The sequence below is a fragment of the Pagrus pagrus genome, assembly GCF_965226575.1.
Source record: "Pagrus pagrus genome assembly, chromosome: 14".
Lineage (NCBI taxonomy): Eukaryota > Metazoa > Chordata > Actinopteri > Spariformes > Sparidae > Pagrus > Pagrus pagrus.
In genome coordinates, this window is record NC_140198.1 from 22,362,422 (window position 1) to 22,385,833 (window position 23,412).

Below are 23,412 nucleotides of genomic sequence, written 5' to 3' on the forward strand. Positions count from 1 at the left end.
ACTTCAGAGAGCTTAAAGCACAAAAGACTTCATTTTCTCCTCAGTTATCAAGTCCTGCTTTTATCAGAGCATATGCAAAAAAAATTTAGTTTAGTGTGCTTGAATTTGGTGTATCTTCATCTCCTATCTTTTTTCAACTTTTTTGGGCTTTGGAGCTAAATTCTCTGAACACTTTCATCCTCATCTTATAGGAAATGAGTTGTCTCACCAGGTGGGATGTAAGTGAGAACTCATGAATAAATCTTACCAGTCATGCACAGTCTTCACGGAGAAAAGGATGTTAGTTGTCTCTGTTTGTCTTCAGTCCACAGTTTCTGGGCAATAAAACGGATTTTGACCATCTCATAAATGCTCAGAAACTCACTTTATTGATTTCATTTGAAGATCAATAAACAATTTACACCCTTCAGCTTTCCACTTTCTACAAAGCGTTTATTATTGCCATCGGAAAAGTGAAGACATTCATTTCATGCGACTCTCTGTTTCTCTGCTCCATTAAAAACAGGAAATTGTGAAGGCTTAACCAGTTTTTCTCAGTTTTTATCTCATTTTAGGTTGTCTATTCGTTACAAGCTGACTTCTGAACCGCCCTGCATGGACATGGATATAAAGAGCAGAACAGGATATGGTATGACAGAATGACCATCGATTAAGTTCCATTGCCATCTGGGCTTGTTTCATAGATCTGACAGAAACATAGATTTTCTAGGCTCTTAGGTTTTTCAGATATTTAGAGAACATGGTTTAAAAATGTTGCTAATTGGTCCTTTGAGGAATTTATGTAACAGGTGTCTGACTTCCTTATTGAGCCCGTTGTTTCTGACTTACTGTACAGCTGCAAGATTAACCTTTCCCTTCACTTCCCCCAAACTCCCAAGGCAAGAAGAGTTCCTCCCTCCCTCGTACCAGCAGTCCAACCTGTCTCCTCAAAATTACCTTATAGGGTATAAACTACTAATTTGCAACAGCAAGGCTAACGTTAGCTAGCATATTGCTATTGACAGAAACCTAAAATCTCACCTCCACTTCTTGCTGAAGAATAGAAATTCTGTGTTGACCACGTCTCCCCACTCATTCAGACTTCTTTCCCCTTCTCCTTGTGTTTTTGTTCTCACTGCAGCGCATTACTACAGCAAGTTGTTGCATAATGTCCATTTTGTTTAAGTCTGCTTCCCCATGAAATCACGTGAGAGGGATCACAGCTTCAGTCCACAGTGCCATGAAGCCAGAAGGCTGAAGTCACGCACCCGCTGCTGTTTATTCAAGATTTAATATTGAACATGTCGCCTGTCCAAATTGTACAAAATTTGACACTGCATCACCTTGGGTCCGGAGCAACAGACCTAACGTGTGTGAAGTAGATCAGATGAATGGTTCTGGAGATATGCGAATAATAGACAGAGATTCCTTGCCTTATGGTTAGATAACATTAACCCACAGAATTGTAGAAAGAAAGAAAATGTTCTATTAATTCACAAAGTTGCAAAAAGGCTAAGAAATGGTATTTTCGAGTGAGTTAAATTGGCTTGTTTCTCTCCATGTGGTGCTCTGCATTAAAAATGGAGGTTGATGCAGAAGGTGAAAGGTCCCATTCATCACTTCCCTTATCAGGGAACCCACATGAAGGGAGGAGATAATTTAAAGAAGAAACAAAACAACTAAGAAGAATCACTTTCCAAACAGCCAAATTAAGTCAACTGCACTTCATGAAGCCTGAACAGGTTGTTACCAGTTGCTGTTCAGAACTGATGTCTTGAGGCTCGAAAGATCATAAAGGTCAGGTTCTGAAGAGCAAGAATGTGAGGTCCTGAACAGAATCACACACATCAGAAACATCAGAAGTTGAGGATGTTTGTTCCTCGGAGCAGAAACAATGTTGTTCTTCTCTGAAGGTCAGTCAGATCTTCTCCCCCGCAGCTGCATGAAGGTCCTTTCAGCCCACAGATACTCTGCAAAGATTATTTAAGGGTTTGAAACAAGTGATTAGAAACTAAAACCTAAACTAAAACCTAAACTAGCCCAGCTGTAACTAGTTGATAAAACGATTAGCAACCAACAGAAACTCCAACAGCCATTTTAATCAATAAACATTTTGGTTATTTATTTAACCAAAAATGACAAATGTTTGTGAGATGTACGTGAGAATCTGATGTTTTTCTTTGTCATACATGTGAGTAAACTAAGTATCGCTGGGTTCAGGGCTGTTGGTAAAACAGTAGAAGAAAGAAATGCAGCATTTTTTCCGATATTTTTATTTTATAAACAAAACAATTAATCAAAGTAATCAGGAGATTAACAGTCAAAACAATTGCTAGCTTCTGCCGTATCTGTGCTGTATCTTCATCAGTTTGTTCATAAAAAGTCAGTTCAGTCTGAATCTGTCTGGTATGTGTCCTGTTTTTCTACAGTTTATTACATAATTACATACTGAAATAGTATGCAAGCTATTTGCAACACTGGTAAAACACCAAATCTTTGTCTCATTCAGAGGCAATAATTTAGTAATGGTTGTTCGGGCTTTAATATAATAGGATTTGTAGAGGACACAAATCACAGCTGTGTTTTCTTGGAACTAAAAGGCAAACAATAAATCAAGCCAACAGGAGGTTGTTTTCTGTGGGGGTGACGAAAAGTCTACCACAGACTGTCAACATCTTTGAAGACACTTCAAAAAAACGTTTTTTCTGGCTCATTAGTTACAAATAAATGGCTGACAAGTCTGGTTGCCTAAAGAGATGACAGCGCTTTTTGAGGCTGAAGACTACAAGTTTTGAAAATGAAAAAAATCTGGGGGTGAGGAGTTTACAAGAGATTTCAAGCCTGCTCCTCCTCTCTGCTTGAACAAGTGGCTCAAGGCTACTGCCACTGACATAACACAACCGAATCTCTCATTGTGGGAATGTGTGGAATAATTAAGAGAATGTCTCTGCATACCCTTTTTAACAGTATTATGGTCGTGCAATGCTGGATCAGTGGATTTTTTTTTACACGAGAGGAGGGCTGGAGTGGAAACTGGCAAGTCTGTTGAGCAAGCCAAGCTTTCAGATAAGACCTGCCTTGTCTCTTTGAGCGGCATACAAGCCATTCGGGTTATGTTTTGGCCACTAACCTGTACTGGAACTGCATCCTCCCAGAATCAAATAACAAAACTTTTTATCAGTACAACTTGTGCCGTTACAGTCCCGACAGAACAGGACACTGCTGGAGCTCTCCCAAAATCTTAGTGGAGCTTGAATTACTTTCCAAGGATGAGAAAGTTGATTCCTACCACCCTATACACACTTTGAGTGAAATGTGCATGAGCATGACTAGATAGCAGTTTGAAACAAGTAAATTGAATGTCAGTTTAAGGATTCTGATGGTATTATATGTTTTTAAATTGGCATATTTCATTTTCAAAGAAGATTTCTGGGCTTCCTCCGCATACTCGAGTATTCTGGGTGTACCCCAGGTCTCCTACCAGTTGAACATGAGGAGAAAACCTCCTGGAAAGCGCAGAGAAGGCTTCATGAGCAGATGTCAGTACCTCCCCAAATGGCTCCTTTTTCGGAGTTGTGGCACTACTATGAGTTCTCCCCAGACATCTCCTCCGATTAACTGTTAAATTAAACCGGTCTGGTACCAAATCGCACCAATCTACCATGCTACATTTACTCTCCCTTATGAACAACACGCTGAGATACTTGACCTTCTTCTCTTGGGTCAGCAACTCACTCCTACCTCAAGGAAGGGAGTAATCTTCATCCACAGATGCAACATGTCACAAAAACTGAGGATAAAATCAGGCAACATTAGGAAATTCAAATTATGGAGATATATCAGAAGTAGTAAAAGGGGGAAAAAAACATCTGGAACAGCTGTCATAAACTCCAATATACAGTATATATATATATATATATATGTAAGTAAACACATCAAAATCCACAAGGATCACAGTGCATAATGTCAGAACAATTGCTTATTGTGAGAGGCCCACAGAGAATCATCACCCAACTCTGCACTTCTGAATGATTGTTTTCCAGCTCATTGCTGGTTTTTACTGCATACTCTAATTTTTCTCATTCTCACTGCTTTCATCATTGTTGTTTCCAGCCCCAGCAGGCAGCTGCTTTCAGGAAAAGCTCTATGAGCCCACTACACACCACCTGCCCAGCAGCAAAAGGCAGACAGACACAATTAAGCATGCTGCAGTGTCATCTCGCGACTGCAGCCAACCTGTAACAAGCACCTGTCTCCCCCTCAAACAACTGTGTGTTGCAAGTCGATTCTCAACTCATGTCTGTGCAGGAAACCTGAGAGAAAGACGTTTTTAAAAGTCTTCAGCTCTCAGGTTTCTCTCGTACTGTTTGTACTTTCTAACATGTCGTGTTCGCTTTCAGCTGTTTCACGAGTGGTGTTTAGTTACTGCTGATGAAAATGCAACATTTCCTGTAATGCTGCTTTTAAATTACTTATGGCAGAGGGCTTTTGTTGTGAAGAATTATAGGAAATTAAACAGTTCATAACTGAATTAGCGGAGCCACTTTGTTAGTGGTGATTCTCCGATAGTGCTGCGAGGACCGGGACAAGCACGTCATTAGACATACCTTCAAACAGGAAGTCCAGTTGAGGTTGAAATGCGAATGCCTGCTGTGCCAAGTAAAATTTTAAAATGCCACTAATCTGTATAACTTTCTCCATTCTTCATGTTCAGTTGATTCACATTTTCATTCTCATCAAATATTCAACTTTGTTTATTTCCACAGGTGTGGTTCGGTATCTAAAAAGATGCTGTGGTAGAAAGCATTGCACAGCAGCAACATGCAGATACTGACAACAATCTTCTCTTTGAAAGCAACACCAATTTTCACTGAGAATGTTTTGTTTTTTAAAAAAGAAATATTTAAGATTTAAAAGTTATACTTCAAAGTGTGTTTTTAGATGTGCCCATAAGTATTCTCTCCCTTACAGTCAATGGTAATCCCGCCCCTACGAGTTGTGTTGAGGTCCCAGTGTTGTCTGAAGACTGTAGAGTTTTGAGCCTGCATGGGATTTCTAATAGTTTCAGAACTTCAGTAAATTGCTTCTCTTCTATGAATCACCAACAAATCACAGAGGGAATGCTGACAGGGGTGCCAAAAGAGATGCATGAAGAAGTGTGTGTGTGTTTGATAAGTTTTCAAACCGAAGTTTTTACAGAGACAGCAGTGGCTGTAGGGGAATCAGGTGGGGGGAGGTAGGGGGTCTGCATCGTGTCTATCATCAACTTTACAGCAAGATGCTTCAACAAAGAGTACATATTAGCAAATATGTGACTCGAGTCATTTGACCTGCATTTCAAGCAAGTCCAAGGTCGTATTTTATTCGGCAAATCAAGTTGAGACCTTAAAGTGACAACTTATCATTCTGAAGTAAATACTGATTGCACAGTGTAATGGCTGTAAAAAAAAAAAAATTACACCATCCACCTTATTTCCCTATAAGTCTCGCTTTCTCTATGCTTTCAGTTCTCCACCAGGCTTAATTTCTTCCCAGATAAAACAAAAGTTGAATTACAGCACAAAGGAAACAATCCATAATCCAAAACAGGGAGAGGCATTGTTTTACCCGGTGGAGGAACAACTGGAATAACTGGAAACTCTACAGTGCAAAAGAAAAATGTTGTGGGAGGCAAAGCAGGAGGACGGGGAGAGTGATAGAAACCAAGCTTAAACAAGAGTGAACAGACGGACTTTCACTCAATGGAAAGGGACGGTGCTGGGTCAGTTTGTTTCCCCGTTGAGATGTGTTTCCCCTCAACAACACGACTTAAGACAGTTCTGATCAGTAAATATCAAACCTGCCTACCAGAGAGGTATATAATGCACTTCTTATCAAAGTGACAGGTCTATTGTTCTCTATTGTTCTCGTTGGACCAATGAGATTGCAGGATTAGGGTTAAGCCCCACCCCTTTCGACCAATGAGATAGCAGGATTAGGGTTAAGCCCCGCCTCTTTTCGACCAATGAGACAATGCTACGTTATGGGTGTCCCCCTCCCCGTTAAGTCAATGAGATGAACCTATATTTGATCTACGTTGTCGTTTTAACCAAATTAACTTAAATTAACTTGCACTCGATTCTCAATCAGGGAGAATGTCAAAAAGACAGGTAAAAACACGTTTCAATCTATTGACAACTGAAGCGCCCCAGTTTTATGGGTAGACAAAATTAACAAACGAGTCTGTATCATACAAAGAAGATCAGGGTTCCCACGATATGCAGGTTTGAAGAACGAATCCTTCCATCTCATCTTTTTCTCTCTGACGGGAGCGAGCGAGGAAAAGAATGTGTAGAATGTGTACTTTTCAATCAGCCTGTCCTGACGTGCCGCGAGCGATATCGCTCCGTCCAACGATGTCACCCAACCCTGAAAAAAATCGCTCGCTCTGTCTCTATCTGGACGACATTTGCGGTGTCCCACCCCTAAACACTTCTTATTGGTTGAAAAGTACACGCTGCTTCCTGTTGACAAGCTAGTTAGCAGAGAGAGAACAACCGACAAGCATGGACGAGGAGAAATTGATTTTAATAGTTCAGCAATATCCAATGATTTATGAACCAAGACACCCGCACCACAAGGATTTGAATCAGAAGGAGGCCGCATGGTCGGCAATTGCCCGAGAGCTGGGCGTTTCAAGTAAGTACTGTAAACTTTTATAAATCCATTTGCTATGCTAGCTATAATTTTCCCCATGGTTCCCTGCCCTGTATCAGCGCACGCTTGTGTGCTGTTCGAGTATTGCCAGCTAAATTTACCAGACCTTAGCTCTGCCGTTTGTGATTATTTATGTCATTGACAGAAATGTGCATGAACATTGGATGTGTATGTATGCACAGAGGTGGTGCTCTAAGCGAGCGTAGGTAAAGTCTTCTGTTCGCCCCTGTCCTCAGGGGTGCGGCTTCTCCCTTCATGAAAAAGACTTCCACGAAGCGTGTCCCGTCTGCCGGGGGATTTTCCATGCCAGGAGAGCGTTGACTGAGCCCGAGTCCTGTGAGTCCTGTCTCCAGCTCCGGAGATCATCCCTGGAAAGACGGGGGAAGTTTGTGGAGAGAGTGCTGGGAAAGACAGCCATTGCACGGCACGACCCCCTCCTCTCCGAGTCGAGGGACCCGGCTTCGTCTGAGTCCGGCGGCAAGGAGCTCTTGGTCGAAGACCCCATGGGAAGCTGGGCAGACCACATGGAGTGTACTGACGGGCTAGCTGGGTTTGAGCCGGCCCCCTCCAAGGGCGCTAGCCAGCCGCTACCAGGGCTAGCCTCTTACCATGAGGACGATGACGTGTTGGACATCGGCCTGGACGTGCATGGCTTATTTGGAGGATGAACGGGAACACCGCCGCTGCTGCGCTGGTTGACCAGGTTGACACATCCTTCCTCTCACTGTATTGCCGTGCAGCTGAGAAACTGGAAGTGGACTGGCCTTCTCCCCCAACGGCTCTGAAGCCGTCGCGGTTCTCTGGGTTTTTCCTTCCTCCCGAACCGACAACTGTCAGGACAACCTGCCCATGTTCCCTGATTTTGTCGCGGAGCTCACCTCGACATGGAACAAACTGCTGTCTACCCGCGCCACGGTGCCTGGCTATGGACAGTTTTTGGACCTGGATGGAGCTGAAAAAGCTGGTTTGGTCAACTCTCCGCCTATGGAGGCGTCCCTGGCAGCATATCTGGCCCTGGCCCAGAACCATGGTGTCGGCGGCCCCACCATGCTCCCATCCAAGCCACTGAGCTCTGTCACCATGCTTCAGACATATCAAGCTGACTGACAAACACTTTGCCCTTGCCCTGACGAAGGCCTTTTAGGCTGGAACGCGTTGGCATGTTTTTATTAGATTAGCCATGTACTAATAAAGGTGCTTTAATCATTACCCTCTTGAGTGCCTCAGATCTTTCCTTATAATATCAAGCTATGTGTCTGGCGGAACTCGAATCACGTATGCCTCCTGACACTGTCCCCTCTCCTTAACGAGGTTAGAGTAGCTATGGATTACATCCTCTGAGTGTCCCTGGGAAGAGGGATGGCTTCCACGGTGGTGGCGCAGAGGCACCTGTGGCTGACTCTCGACGACGTCTCGGACAGGGACAGAGCTGTCTATCTGGACGAGCCGGTGTCGGCTGATGGTTTGTTTGGACAGTCGCTCAACGCCATCCAGGCTAAGTTTGAGCTGAGGAAGAAACAAACTGAGGCTCTGAGCAGCATCATCCCCAGACGTGATGCTAAGCCCTAACAGCCAGCCAATCTGCACAAACCGGCACCGCTGCCTCCTCCCAAGAGGACTGCGACGCCTGCGAGTTCGGGACCCCAGCCGGTGAAGCAGCAAACACCCGGTCAGAACCCACGCCCCTCGGCTTGGAGCAAGGGTCCGCCACTGGGCCTCCAGAGGGGCTCAGCGCCCAGGAGGAAGAAGCAGCAGTCATCCTAGCTTTGGGATCGGCTCGAGAGGGGCTCCAGCAGCAGGAAGACACTGCTGCCCCTCGGTTGTTGCCGCCAAAAAGGCTGTGTTTATGTTTTGTTCAGGGGTCCAGTCCTGAGAGGCGCTGCACCCCCCTAACACAGTCTCCCAAGCACAACCCCCCCTCACACACAAATGCCCCAAAAATGGTGCCTGTTCACTGTGTGAATGTTGTAAATGTGAATTTATTGGATTCAATAAAGATTTCGTTTTGTTCTCAAAACATTGCAAATCAAATAAGCCGGAGCAGTCCAGTGTTGCTGTTCCCCCCCGGCACGCCAGAGGGCGACAACCTCTCCCCCACAGTGCTGCAGGTCAGTTAGCTAGCTGTTCACCTTCCTCGGTGGCGCGCATGCGCAGTCTCACCTTGGGTAGAGAGAACCGTTGCCATGGATTACCGTTTACAGTTCGGGGCCCAGCCGCCTCGCTTCCACTCTGTAATAAACACAGTTGTAGGCGACGAAGCAGCAGCAGTTCTGAGGGAAGAAATAAACAACTTGTTGAACAAGAGAGCGATACGAGTTGTTCCCGCTTCGGAAACGAACAAAGGTTGGTACAGCCGTTATTTCGTTGTTCCGAAGAAAGGAGGAGGGCTCCGTCCTATTCTAGACTTGCAAGTATTAAACAAATACCTACAAACTTACAAGATCAAAATACTTACACTCAGACAGCTACTGAGCGCGATCAGACCGGGAGATTGGTTTACAACTGTCGATCTGACAGACACTTACTTTCACGTAGTGATTCACCGGGACCACAGGCAGTTTCTAAGGTTTGCATTCGAGGGCACAGCCTAAGAATACCTGGTGCTGCCGTTCAGCGGTTACACCCTGCCTTTCCGAAACTCCGCTGTTCCGAAAATAGACTTCCATTCTTCGTAATGGCGTGGTTTCCCATTTTTTCTAAAGGCCCCGCTATTCCGAAAAGGCTATTGGGGAACCCCTGACCCTAACCCTAACCCTATTGGGAAGTAATTGGAACTTGAAAGTCGGATTCGGAACAGCGGTGTGTCGATGTTTCGCAATGGAGGTGTTTCAGAACGTCAAGCTGTTCCCCCGTTCAGCTTGTCGCTCGCCCCCCGAACATTCACCAAATGTGTCGAGGCGCCGTTGGCTCCGCTTCGGGAGAAAGGCGTTCGCATATTAGCCTATCTGGACAATTGGGCTATTATTGCGAGCTCCAGAGAGCGAGCAGCGGCTCAGCTGTCACTGACCCTGTCGCACATACAAACGCTGGACTTTTCAGTAAATCTACAGAAAAGTTCACTGACCCCGAGTCAACAGTTTTCTTTCCTCGGGTTGGAAATATGCTCTGTTTCGAGCCAAGCACTGGGTGGCTGCGTTTCACCGCTGCCTTGCTCAATTTCAGTTGGGACGCAAACTGCTTTTCCGGATGATTTTACAGCTGACAGGCATGATGGCATCTATGATGGCTGTAGTGCTGCTCGGGCTGTTAAAGATGCGAGCGTTTCAACGCAGGACTCACTCTCACCGGCTGTGCGCGCCGTGTCATCTCCAGAGAAGGCTGACGATAACTCCGTCTTGCGTGTCGGCCCTTCTCCCGTGGAGGGAACCCGGTTTACTACAACAAGGGTCCCTTATAGGGAGGGTGTCTTTTGGCAAGGTGGTGTCAACAGACCCATCCCTGAGGGGTTGGGGGGCTCTGTGCGAGGGCGCAGCAGTGAGAGGGGTTTGGACGCCAGCACAATGCAGGCTCCACATCAACCACCTGGAGCTATTAGCGACCCTTTTAGCTCTGAAGCATTTTCGTCCCGTTCTGACAGGCCATCATGTTCTGATCAGGACGGACAACACGACGGTGGTTTCCTACATAAACAAGCAGGGAGGGACACGCTCCCTTCCCCTGTTAAAACTGTCTCACTCTCTGTTACTGTGGTGCAGTGCTCATTTTCTGTCTCTCAGAGCCACACATGTTCCAGGGCACTTGAACCTGGGGCCAGGCTTTCCCTCCAGGGGAGGTCCTCTTGTGAGGGAGTGGAGATTGCACCCACTGGTGGTGGCTCAGATATGGGACCGCTTCAGCAGGGTGGAAGTGGATCTTTTTGCCTCCAGAGCAAATACCCACTGCGCCCTGTTCTTTTACATAACAGACCGCAACGCCCCCCTGGGAATGGATGCGCTAGCGCACACATGGCCCAACACGCTGCTGTATGCATTTCCCCCGGTGGAAATGATTTTGTCTGTTCTGGAGAGGGTGTGCCAGCAGGGGCTCTCCCTGATCCTGGTGGCTCCTCGCTGGCCAGCGAAGTCGTGGTACGCCGAGATAATCAGTCTGCTGGCAGCAAGGCCTTGGCAGCTCCCTCTTCGCAGGGACCTCCTCTCCCAGGCGGGAGTAGAGGTGATTCACCCACGCCCAGAGCTGTGGCGACTACATGCCTACCTGTTGAGAGGTCCAATTTGATAGCTCAGGGTCTGCCACCAGATGTAGTGGCAACAATCCAGAGTGCAAGGGCATCATCTACTAGGGGCCTATATGCCTACAAATGGTGGGCGTTTGAGCAGTGGTGTCAGGACCGAAATGTACTCCCATTTCAGTGCTCTATTGTGGATGTTTTGACATTCCATCACGAGCTGCTGGATAAGGGTCTCTCTTTCTCAACAATTAAGGTCTATTTGGCGGCTATATCTGCATGCCATGTTGGTTTTGATGGAGTGACGCCAGGCGCTCACCCACTTGCTATGCGCTTCCTGAAGGGAGTCCGCAGGCTGAGGCCTGTGTTTAAACCCAGCATTCCCTCATGGGATTTAGTGTTGGTGCTTGAGGCTCTTTGTGGACCCCCATTTGAGCTTATTGAGTCTGCAGATATGAAATTTCTTTAATACAAGACTGCACTGCTACTTGCTTTGACTTCTGCAAAGCGAGTGGGCGACCTTCATGCTTTGTCTGTGCATCCCTCTTGTACCCAGTTCACTCCGGATGGATCTAAGGTTACATTGCACCCGAATGCGGCGTATTTGCCTAAGATTATCCCCACAGCCTATAGCTCTATGACTTTTGAGCTCTTGAGCTACTGCCCCCCTCCGTTTCTGAGGAGCAGAGGAGGTTACATTCCTTGTGCCCTGTGCGTGCACTACGCACTTACATAGACCGCACCCAGGTTGTGCATTTATGTGACCAGTTGTTTGTATGTTTTGCTAATCCGGCCAAGGGCAAAGCGCTGTCTAAACAGCGGCTTTCCCACTAGATTGTGGAGGCTATCTCCATAGCATACAGCAGCAGGGGTATTCCGTTGCCCCAAGGTGTGAGGGCACATTCAACCAGGGGCATGACGGCCTCATGTGAGTGATATCTGCACTGCAGCCAGTTGGTCATCACCGCACACTTTTGTTCGGTTTTATCGTTTGGACGTGACAGCCCCTTCAGTGGCTCACTCTGTCCTTTCTGCTGGGTCTACGATGCACTAGAGTGTTGGAGGTTTGACTCCGGTTCGGTGGCTGCTCTGTGGGGCGTGTATACATGTCCCATGCTATATGTGTTGTACTGAGTGAATCGACTGAAAGGGAATGAAATGTTATGAATATAACTTCTGTTCCCTGAAGGAGAGGAACGAGGTACAACACTACGTTGCCCCACTGCGCAGCTGGGCTCGGTGAAGAGCGGCTATCCAACTGAAGGATGACTGTGGCGGTGCACATACATATGTGCAGGCGGGGCCTCACATACAGTACAGACCAAAAGTTTGGACACACCTTCTCATTCAAAGAGTTTTCTTTATTTTCATGACTATGAAAATTGTAGATTCACACTGAAGGCATCAAAACTATGAATTAACACATGTGGAATTATATACTTAACAAAAAAGTGTGAAACAACTGAAAATATGTCTTAAATTCTAGGTTCTTCAAAGTAGCCACCTTTTGCTTTGATTACTGCTTCGCACACTCTTGGCATTCTCTTGATGAGCTTCAAGAGGTAGTCACCTGAAATGGTCTTCCAACAGTCTTGAAGGAGTTCCCAGAGATGCTTAGCACTTGTTGGCCCTTTTGCCTTCACTCTGCGGTCCAGCTCACCCCAAACCATCTCGATTGGGTTCAGGTCCGGTGACTGTGGAGGCCAGGTCATCTGGCGCAGCACCCCATCACTCTCCTTCTTGGTCAAATAGCCCTTACACAGCCTGGAGGTGTGTTTGGGATCATTGTCCTGTTGAAAAATAAATGATGGTCCAACTAAACGCAAACCGGATGGAATAGCATGCCGCTGCAAGATGCTGTGGTAGCCATGCTGGTTCAGTATGCCTTCAATTTTGAATAAATCCCCAACAGTGTCACCAGCAAAGCACCCCCACACCATCACACCACCTCCTCCATGCTTCACGGTGGGAACCAGGCATGTAGAGTCCATCCGTTCACCTTTTCTGCGTCGCACAAAGAGACGGTGGTTGGAACCAAAGATCTCAAATTTGGACTCATCAGACCAAAGCACAGATTTCCACTGGTCTAATGTCCATTCCTTGTGTTCTTTAGCCCAAACAAATTTCTTCTGCTTGTTGCCTGTCCTTAGCAGTGGTTTCCTAGCAGCTATTCTACCATGAAGGCCTGATTCACACAGTCTCCTCTTAACAGTTGTTCTAGAGATGTGTCTGCTGCTAGAACTCTGTGTGGCATTGACCTGGTCTCTAATCTGAGCTGCTGTTAACCTGCGATTTCTGAGGCTGGTGACTCGGATGAACTTATCCTCCGCAGCAGAGGTGACTCTTGGTCTTCTTTTCCTGGGGCGGTCCTCATGTGAGCCAGTTTCTTTGTAGCGCTTGATGGTTTTTGCGACTGCACACTTTCAAAGTTTTCCCAATTTTTCGGACTGACTGACCTTCATTTCTTAAAGTAATGATGGCCACTCGTTTTTCTTTACTTAGCTGCTTTTTTCTTGCCATAATACAAATTCTAACAGTCTATTCAGTAGGACTATCAGCTGTGTATCCACCTGACTTCTGCACAACACAACTGATGGTCCCAACCCCATTTATAAGGCAACAAATCCCACTTATTAAACCTGACAGGGCACACCTGTGAAGTGAAAACCATTTCAGGTGACTACCTCTTGAAGCTCATCAAGAGAATGCAGAGTGTGTGCAAAGCAGTAATCAGAGCAAAAGGTGGCTACTTTGAAGAAACTAGAATATAAGGCGTATTTTCAGTTGTTTTACACTTTTTTGTTAAGTACATATTTCCACATGTGTTAATTCATAGTTTTGATGCCTTCAGTGTGAATCTACAATGTCAATAGTCATGAAAAGAAAGGAAACTCATTGAATGAGAAGGTGTGTCCAAACTTTTGGTCTGTACTGTACATCACCACAGATCATCTGTTATAAAGGCTTGAATAGAGGTGTCTTCAGTCAGGCCACGCGGGGGCGTGATTTCCCATACTATATGTGTTGTACCTCATTCCTCTCCTTCAGGGAACAGTTATATTCATAACATTTCGTTTTTGAGGTAATAAAACAGGTAAGTGCTAAGATGGAGCCTTTTGGGTTGGCTGAATCCGGGTCCATGATGATTGGCAGGTGGCAACAGTGGTCAATGAAAGCCTTGATGTCTGTTAAATTATCCACTGTACAGTGGATTTCCTTGTTGGCACTTTTTTGTTTTAGCTGTTTTCTGTGTTTCTCAGCAATAGGGCGCCACCATGTTGAATCTCCTCTCCACTGTCCGACTCTCTGCAATCCGACAGAGAAATGACAGACAAAGTTTGATGTTGTACTCAGAAACTAAGAAATCTTCGATGAGCGGGTCTTACAGTCAACATTTTGCCATTCTTGAATCTGAAAGTGATGAATCCTGGCACAGGTATGATGATGATGATCTGATTCTACCTCTGGACCATCAGGTAGCGTTGTAAGGATCTTGAATCCTAATACCATACTGGGTGAGTAATAGACACATGTAAAGTCAACACTGACAATGTTGTACATAATTGTAATGTTTTATTTTAAATATTAAAACTGGAAACATGAAATTAATACAACAATGTCTCAAGTCAGCTTAGTCATGAGTCGTTAACTTGACTCTACAGAAAATAAATGACTTGAGACTCAACTTGGACTTGAAAGTTAACTCCAGTCGACATCTCAGCATGTTACACCAGTGTATTAAAATATCTAATTTTTGCTATGTTGTGCTCCCTGACTGCATGGATCAAACGTGTGACCTTCAGCTTTCAGCAAACTGTTGACTCAGAAAGTTTCAGTCTGCCTGATAGTGTCTGTACATCCTGTGTGAGCTTTTATGAGGTCTATTTCTCTGTGATCCAGGAACATGATAATATCTTTTGTTATTCATCATCTCAACTGTGAAAGTTTGCAGTCTGTAATACAGTGACAAAAATAGGAAGAGTAGGATGTGTGGATGAGTAGGTTGAATGTGAGTGGTGCTGAACCAGCAATGACAAAGAGTAAGACAGCCCATTGGGAGCTGAAATAGAGGAGCCAAGGCCAGAGAGACCTAACTTAATGTTTCTTCTTTCTTTTTTAGAGATCTTTACAAAAACATGTTCATTGTTCAAGCTGCTTTGTAATTATTGTAAATTGTAAAGTAAAAAAATATTTTTTTAATTCTCTTCATTCTTTTGTGGAGGCAGATATTGACTAAAATGATGCTGCAGCTATTTCAAATATCTTTCTGTTTTTTCCATTTATGGAAATTTCTCTGGATGGGTTGTGCTGACAAATCCTTTGGTGTGCTACTGATTGAGGCATGTCATCATCTTTATCCTACAACATTTTTTTTTCCTTGATCAACAAACCCACTTAGTGTTGGTTATGTACCAGCAGTTTTTCCTATCCCCCAGCACCCTCCTGTTTTGTCGTTGTTTTTCTCCTGTAATTTGCATGGCTGTCTTTATAAATAATCCTCATATTTGTCACACATTTGTCTGACGTAACCCAACTTGCCAGATTAGTCTATCACAAAAGTTACACACACAATCCACAAACTACATACAATTTTGACCCATCCGTCACCACACCCTGACGACCCACAACCCGATTCAAGGGGTGTGTGTGAAGCTGCTCTCTGCATAGGCAGACGGGCCAGCTGACATTAACATTAGCTGTTGTCAAAATATCAGGACAAGACAGTTTACTAAAAAATCTAATTACTAGAGACCATCTGTGGTTGGGGGACACACCGCCCATGTCGCCCATCAACATGTTCACAATCCGATTTATGACTACTCAGTAGTCATTACTATAGAGCGCTGAACTCACAGCCCTTCCTGTGGACCACCATGGTACTTTATTTTGGAAAAAATATGTTTGGTAGTGAATGGAGAAAGACATTTTTTTTTTTTTTTATTCCTTTACACATATTACACAATTACACATATGATGTTTGTCAATTCAAAAGATAATATTTTAACTTGAGGGAGTCGCAGTTTGTCAAAAAACTTACTTAATTTAATTTAATTTAATTTAATGTGAAATTACATAATTATAAAGACTACGCAGCCAACGGTCGCATTAGTGGCGTCGTCTCATTTAACGGTCACCGAAACCCGTACATTAAACCTTGTAGAGCTGCTCCTGTATATCAGCTTGCTCACTGAACTGATGAACTACCCTTTCACATAACTGCAGTTGTCAATATGGCCAGTTTTATTGTGATATTTACCTTTGTTAATACTTTTTATGTGCCGCGGCGGCAGCCATGTTGGTATTGATGATGCAAGACGATGTAGTTCACTGAGCGGTTTAACACGAAAAGATATATTACTTTTTTTTTACGACAAGCAGCAACTTTATTGACTTGAAAAAATACCTTTTTTAATTCACAAACATCATATGTGTGATTCAAGGCACGATTCAAACAGGATATTTATCTGTCTCTCTCCAATGACTACTGTACAATTTTTTTCCGTAATGAGGTCCCATGAGGTCTACCATCAATTTTAAATCAGTGGGGTACTTTTCTAAATATAACTTGACACGACAGCCAGTGAAACGTCAGATCACTCATCAGCCTTTAAGTACGCAATTAAAATGACATATGTTGTCATTAAATCAGGAGGTGGATTATCGATTGGTGCCCAAAATATGATGAAAGAGGAACAAATTGTAGATCCTCAAATTGCAGTTCTCAGCTGGTAGACAGTCATTAGATCAGATGGGGCATTAGCTGAGCTCAAGATATGTTTTAGTTGATGGTAAAACCTTAAAAAATAAGAACATCCTGATCCTTTTCTTCTCTCTGACCTTTCACTCCCTCTGCTCCTCTCTCTATACATAGTCCATCTCACACACACTGCTTCTCTATTTCCTTCTGTCTAACACCAATTTTTTGCCACATGCTTCTTTGTCCCTCGTCGCCACCTTTTAATGGCGCCTGCTCCCAATTACCCTCTGGAAATCAGTTTGTAAAATAAAGTCCTTTATTCACTGACTTCCTGTCTCTGTCTGCATTTGGGTCCTAAGAAAAACCCCCACTATAACAAGCAGTAATCAACCAAAAGTCTACAGAATGGGTAGAAGCACATGTAAATGCTGTCCCATCTATACTGATATTTTAGACAAATGTTAAAGCAAAAGAGTTTCCTACTAGGTCCATAAAGAAAATATTTTCCAAGTTTGGTGTGCCCGGACTGCACAGAGCCCTGACCTCCAGCACCTCTGGTGATGAACTGGAGCGCAGCTCGGAGGCACATCTTATCACACATATTCAGTGCCTGACCTTTCAAACACTCATGTGACTGGAGCAAAATTACTGCGGCCAATTTCCAAAACTTGAGGGAAGTCTCCTCAGTAGATTGGAGGCTGTTATGGCAGCATTTTAATGCTCATGGAGATGTTCAACTCTCACACGTGGTTGGTAAAAAATGCATACGTCCAAAGAGACAGTTGTTTCTGTGTGTAGAGGAAATATGAATGCGACCACCTATCTTCTGTGTGACAAAAGCTTCACGTGACATCGTTATTGCTGGAAACTAATTATGTGAATGTGCTGTTTGGTTTGCAAGCTCAAATAAAGATCAAAGATAAAATATAAGCCTCTGTATTACATCTGCCTTCTAATCAGCCATCAGTCCCTTGACAAAACAACGATAACAAGGAAATATTCCATAAACCAGTTCAGCCTGTTACTCTCCTCAAACATGAGGGATCATTTTTCACCACTAAGTACATCTCTGGCATGAAGGCATCCTTATGCATGAGCCAAACAACAACCAAAAAAATGTACACGCTCATCTTCCACAAGCTCAATTAGCAATTGAAATTAGCCCACATAGAGGGATGACAGCAGCCAAAGAGGCACGCTAACACAGTAGCCAGCAGTAACAGCAGCCACACTGTCAAGGACACAAAGACAGGATAACACAAGTTATAATTTAACCTAAAGCTGCAAGTAGTGAAGCAGAGATCCCTGACAAGAGTTAATTATCTATTCGGATGATCATGCTTGCACTGGGAGCTTTGTTTTATTCATTTATTAAAGCCTTCTGAAAGCAACTGTTGGAAGCAGAAATTGCTCAAGCCATGTGAGCAGTGGTGTTTTTTCCAGCAAAGTAGCAAAGGAAACCTCCAGGCAGCAAAAGTTGTGAATCTAACATTCAACTGGCAACGGTCTGGCCATCTTCTCTGCGATCTAGGAGTGGGGATCGTGATGGTTGCTTTAGCACAAACACAGAAAACATAAATAACTGCCCATTCTCACTCCCAATGCATGAAACAGAGCAGCCTGGTCAATTGCCCTACACTTCCAAGTTTGGTGTTGTAGTTATGCCTGTAGTATCTATTCAGGAAGCTCCTGGTTAGTGTAGTAGTGTAAAGAGCAAGAAAATTCCAAGCCAAGGGATGGAGGGGTGGGTCATATGCTGGGAGACTGGGGTTTGCATCTGTGTGTGTTGAAGTGTCTAAATTGATTTGTTTTCTTGGTTACAGTGTGTCAGGCTGGGCTCTCACTGTGGGACTTTTAAAATCCTAAACAACTGTGCTTCAAGCTTCAAAATGTGACGCTATCTACCCTTTAAGCATCAGTTTTGCTTCATAAAAGGCTCCGTGGTCAGGCTAGGCACAAAAGTACAAAGATTTTCAAAATAAAGCTTTCTGACATATATTCACATATGACATGACTTTTGGACTGATATTGTCCTGAAATGGTCGCAGTTGGGTTAGGTACATTTTCAAGCGTTGTAGTGCATGCAGGTTTAGGATTTCACCGTCAGTCAGGACTTTAAAAGATCCAAGGCCCGTACTCATAGAGCATCCTTGTACTTAGAGCTGCTCCTAGTTACAAGATCTAAGAAAAGTCTTAGAATTATTAAGTTTTCTTGGTAAAATTGAGACTAGCTCCTTCTAAAGAAAAAAGTTATTCATAAAGCCAAAATGTTGTTTTCCTGAGATAATGAGATAATCCATCAGCAAAATGACTTCATCGGAGTCATAAGAGCGGAGCATTACATACACATCGCTCTGTGGGGAGGATTGTGGGCAATTCAAAGCAAACCACATCAACTTTTTATTAATGGGTACACTTGTTAAGATGCCATATACATACTGGCATCCCACGGGTGATCTAAGAGGCATTATGCTATATGAAAGAAGAGGGAATAACCTTTTGTTTTCTTGTGATATTGGATTATCTGATTATATATCTTGCCCGTTTTGTGCATACGCAACTTTTAGGCTTATTCACACTAAGGCATATTTTCGAGGGGAATAAAATGACATTTTTACAATCAATCTTTGTCAGCAAAGCTTGTTTTCTTGCTGAGAGTCACATGAGAAGATCAGTACCACTGTACCACTTTTTACCTTTCAAGACCATTCACATGCACAAGAAATTATACAACACACTGAAGGAAAGAGAGAAAAACATAAGCATGATAAGTCTCCTTTACATCTTCTAACACTGACACAAAACTGCAGAAAAACCATCATAATATAACATCATTCATCTTATACGCTTACAAATCCGCTACCTATCAACTGGTAGAGTTTTTCTTCAGTCCTTTAACACCTCAATGAAGGTTTTGTTCCTTTATTAAATCCTGGCAGCCAATTTATGTGTGCAATCATAAATCCCAGGATGAAGAGAACAAATATCTTCAAAACTATTACAAGAGAATCAATGTGGTCGGCTTAGAGATAAAACTTTAGAGAAGAATCAAATCATGAGCCAACAGTATCTTACAGCACTGCCTTCTCAGACGGTGCAAGGAGAATGAACAGTTTGCTGGTTAATAAATGATATGTCACACAAATAAATAAATCAGCAGCAGCTTCGCCTCGCAGTCATAAAATTGAGATTGGAAGTAAGTCACTGGCACTGTGGGTTATATCTTTGAGGTGATCTGTGTGTGCTTGGAGATCAATAAATAAATGATTGCTCTGGTATACATCAAGGCTTTCAGCACTGTGATAAAGCAAACATTTGAGAGCGCTACAAATGCGCTCTCACTTCTCTTTGAAGCAGATTTAGCGCTTAATGAATCATTTATAAAGATTGATAAGACCCTCCTCACTTCTACTCCCAAACTAGGCCAGATAAGTGACTCAAATGGTCCGTGTCTGACTAAAGAAAGACAGCTGTCTCTTTAAAATGTGACATAGATCCTCAATTCCCAAGCATAGAAATTATGATTGAAATAGAATATTGATACAAGACATTACACTTTTGGCAGTATTAATCTATTGAGAATAAGTAAGAGAACAACTACTACTATAGAAATGTAAAAAAAAAAAAAAAAAAAGTTTAAAAAAGACAGTAGGCCTACAGACATTCTGGAGAAAGCAGGCAAAGAGCTTTAAAGGTGCAGTATGTAAGAATTTTGGTTGAAAACATTCAAAACGTGACTAAAAATATCATCAGAATGTGATGAAATAGTTGTTACCTTATGTCATCTATGTATTGTGTGAAAAAAGCTTGGTCCTACATAGCTACACCTGAGTGATTGACAATTAGGTAGGCAGGCGGCTGCTTTCACCATAAAAACAAAATGCATCACGCTCTACCACACCTAACAAACAACACGAGCAGACAGGCTGGTAAAATGCAGCAAACTTAAGCTGTAGAAAATGCTTCATAGTCTTTATGATTGGTCACCACAGTCACGTTGATTTCAATTTCAAAGGCTTTGAGGATATAAATAATACAATAAGGCAGTAATCAGAGGTCAGGATTTGTACACTCATTTTCCCTTCACACAAGCCCTGAGGGCAAGGCATCAAATGTAATATTGTGTGAACATAATAAGGTGTTTTGTTTTTTAATAAGACAATATTTGAAATTGATTTTGTTTATCTGCTCTAACTTCGTGGCTAACTGCCTACAGTAGCAACGTGACCAAGTTTCTTCTAAAAGCTTTTCACATGACAATATTTACTGATGTTAAACCCTTTCATCCACAGTGCGGTCTTCTCTGCCCTTAATTGGATTCAGGGAAGGTTACGCTCCAGCAACAACCACTATAAATCTGGATAGCATTACGTTCCCCAAACACACCAGCGTGTGAGCCTAAAAGCCTCTTGTTTTAAAACTGAAAAATACTTTAATAAAATACAAACAAAGCATCTCTGTAGAATAATTAATAGCAGGCCTAGCTCTACGCAGAGCGCGTAGCTAAACGCAGTTTAGCAAACAGTCACTTAGCGACACTGATCTCTCTTGCTAAACATATGCAATTGAAAGAAAGTGTTGTTTGCCTATTTATTATGTGTTTTTGAAATTTCATGCTCAGCCTCAACAGGTTTATAGTTCAGCTGGGTGTAAACAGGGAGCAACACTGGGTAAGCCTACGCCTCTTGAAAAAACGAAGGACCTCGTCTCGTGCAAGTCAGGACATAAAACATTCAAGGTGGAACACACCACAGGAAAATAAGTAGCAGGGCCTTTTTATGGCAGTGTGAGATGCTTTGACAATGGTTTTAAAGGTGACCTGATTAGACAACTGCAAGGTGAAGATGTGTCACAGCTCGTGCACTACACAATCTGCTATAGATATACTTAATCCTACATACCCTGTGCCAACTTCTTGCCCTGTAAAAGAAGAATGTCTGTCATCTGCATCCCCTTACAAAGCAGAGTGACTTGTGAGAGGTCAGAGTCAGAGTTTCCACCTGTGATTGAAGTTAAGTGAAGAGAGAAATGCATATTTAAAGATGCATTAAAAAGATTACTTGAGTAGAATTCCTCACCTACCAACCCATGATATGATATGGCAAAAAAGAATGATAATTGCACCCGTAATGGTAATTGTGTTAGGCTTTGTAAATAACCAAAGTTGTGTATTTTCCTGATGCTGTCTTTGAGAGACAGAAGCCAGCATATTTTGTGGAAATGGGCACATAACATTTGGATATTTCTTGTGTAAAAATGGAATTTTTTCGCTAGATGGTGAGTGGATTCAACCCCTTGGGCCATGAAAGTCCACAGAATATTTAATAGAAATGTAGGTATATCTTTCGAAGTATCTTGGTTTGCTTGATGTGTCATAACCATCCAAAGATTGTGGTTCCGGCACTGCTCCTGGGGGCAGCGTTGATGAGCCATGTCCATTTTCTTTCAGGAAAAGATCTAATCTGAAAAGTACTGAAAGCCAAAGAAAACAAGGACAGAAAGGCAGACAGCATGAATAACATGTGACATGCAGTAATGGGCAACATAATAAATGCAACCTGCCTTAATTTATAAGATGCTTAAGGGAAACTAATAAGAACTGTCTTTGTGCTGACTGAGTCAGGCTAATTTACTGTCCCTGACAGAAATTTGAAGAAACAGCAGAGCGGCGAAGGCAAAGGTACATCCATTCTGCTGCTGCTGACTCTGACTGCTGATGAAAGCAGCGGCTTCCCGAGTCCAAACTGTTTGATTTGTGAGAGCTAGAAGGAAGCGACTCATGTGAGTCAATGAGAGAGAAAGCACTGGGAGGTGTGTGTGTATGTGTGCACGAGTGTGTGAATGGGATGTGAGAGGAACAGAGTGATCCATTTCTGTGAGGTTCGGGATGTAACATTTACACATGAAAAAGGACGAGTACTATATTTCTGCAGCTGCATCCTGATATGAAATGTAATTTCTCAGAGTAAATGAGAGCAAAGAAAACAGTCAATCCTCCTCACTTTAAATACTGTTTGAAGAATGTTATCATCCTCCAAGTACACTTTGAAAAAACAGAAAAAACATCTCCCAATTAAACAGATAACGGTTACAATTCAATTGAGTGTTCCCTGGAGTTCTTTCTGCGAGGATGTATGCTGAGTATATATATTTTTTTACAATATGTCATCTGCCTGGCATCATATAAAGCTTGCAGAGAGAGGCAGATGCTTTGGGCAGCTACCGGTCCCGTTGCTACAGTAACGAATGTCACAGTGACATGATGATTAGGCACTTCACAACTTCTGGGGTTCTGACATCAATGACAGTGACAAATCTGAAAAAAGGAAAGAAACACACACACAGGCTGAGGCAGAGAAAAGAAAAAGATGAGTCCCTCATAAAGTCATGAATACGAGGTACTCCCCTGTAAGGTCGTTAATTAGGGACCTATAAGCCTTCTTTATACAAATTTAATCATCAGAAGTTGAAAAATAAACTACTTCAGTCCATTCTGGAGCCGAAGAAATAAGAAGACGTGAGTGAGCAAGTGTGACAAAACATTTGCAAGGAGCAAGACTCACCAATAACCACTTACAAAAATCAGTTTTTTGCCAAAGTAGCAGCAGAATTGTTAAAGCTGGAGTGTGTAAGTTATTTCTGGCGTCATTTGGTCAAAAATCAATAATAACCTTTCAGCATATTGTAATTCACAGTGTTATGACAGAACACTGGATTCTGTGTCTCCTCTTGGCTTTGTATTCAGGCTTTAAAAAATCACAGTTCATTTTACAGAGCAAGCTGTTTTGGGCGTTCCTATTGGTTGCTCGACCAAAGTCGATGCACATCCACGTTCCGTGAAGGTGCAACGGCGGACGTCCCGGCAGGAAAAGCC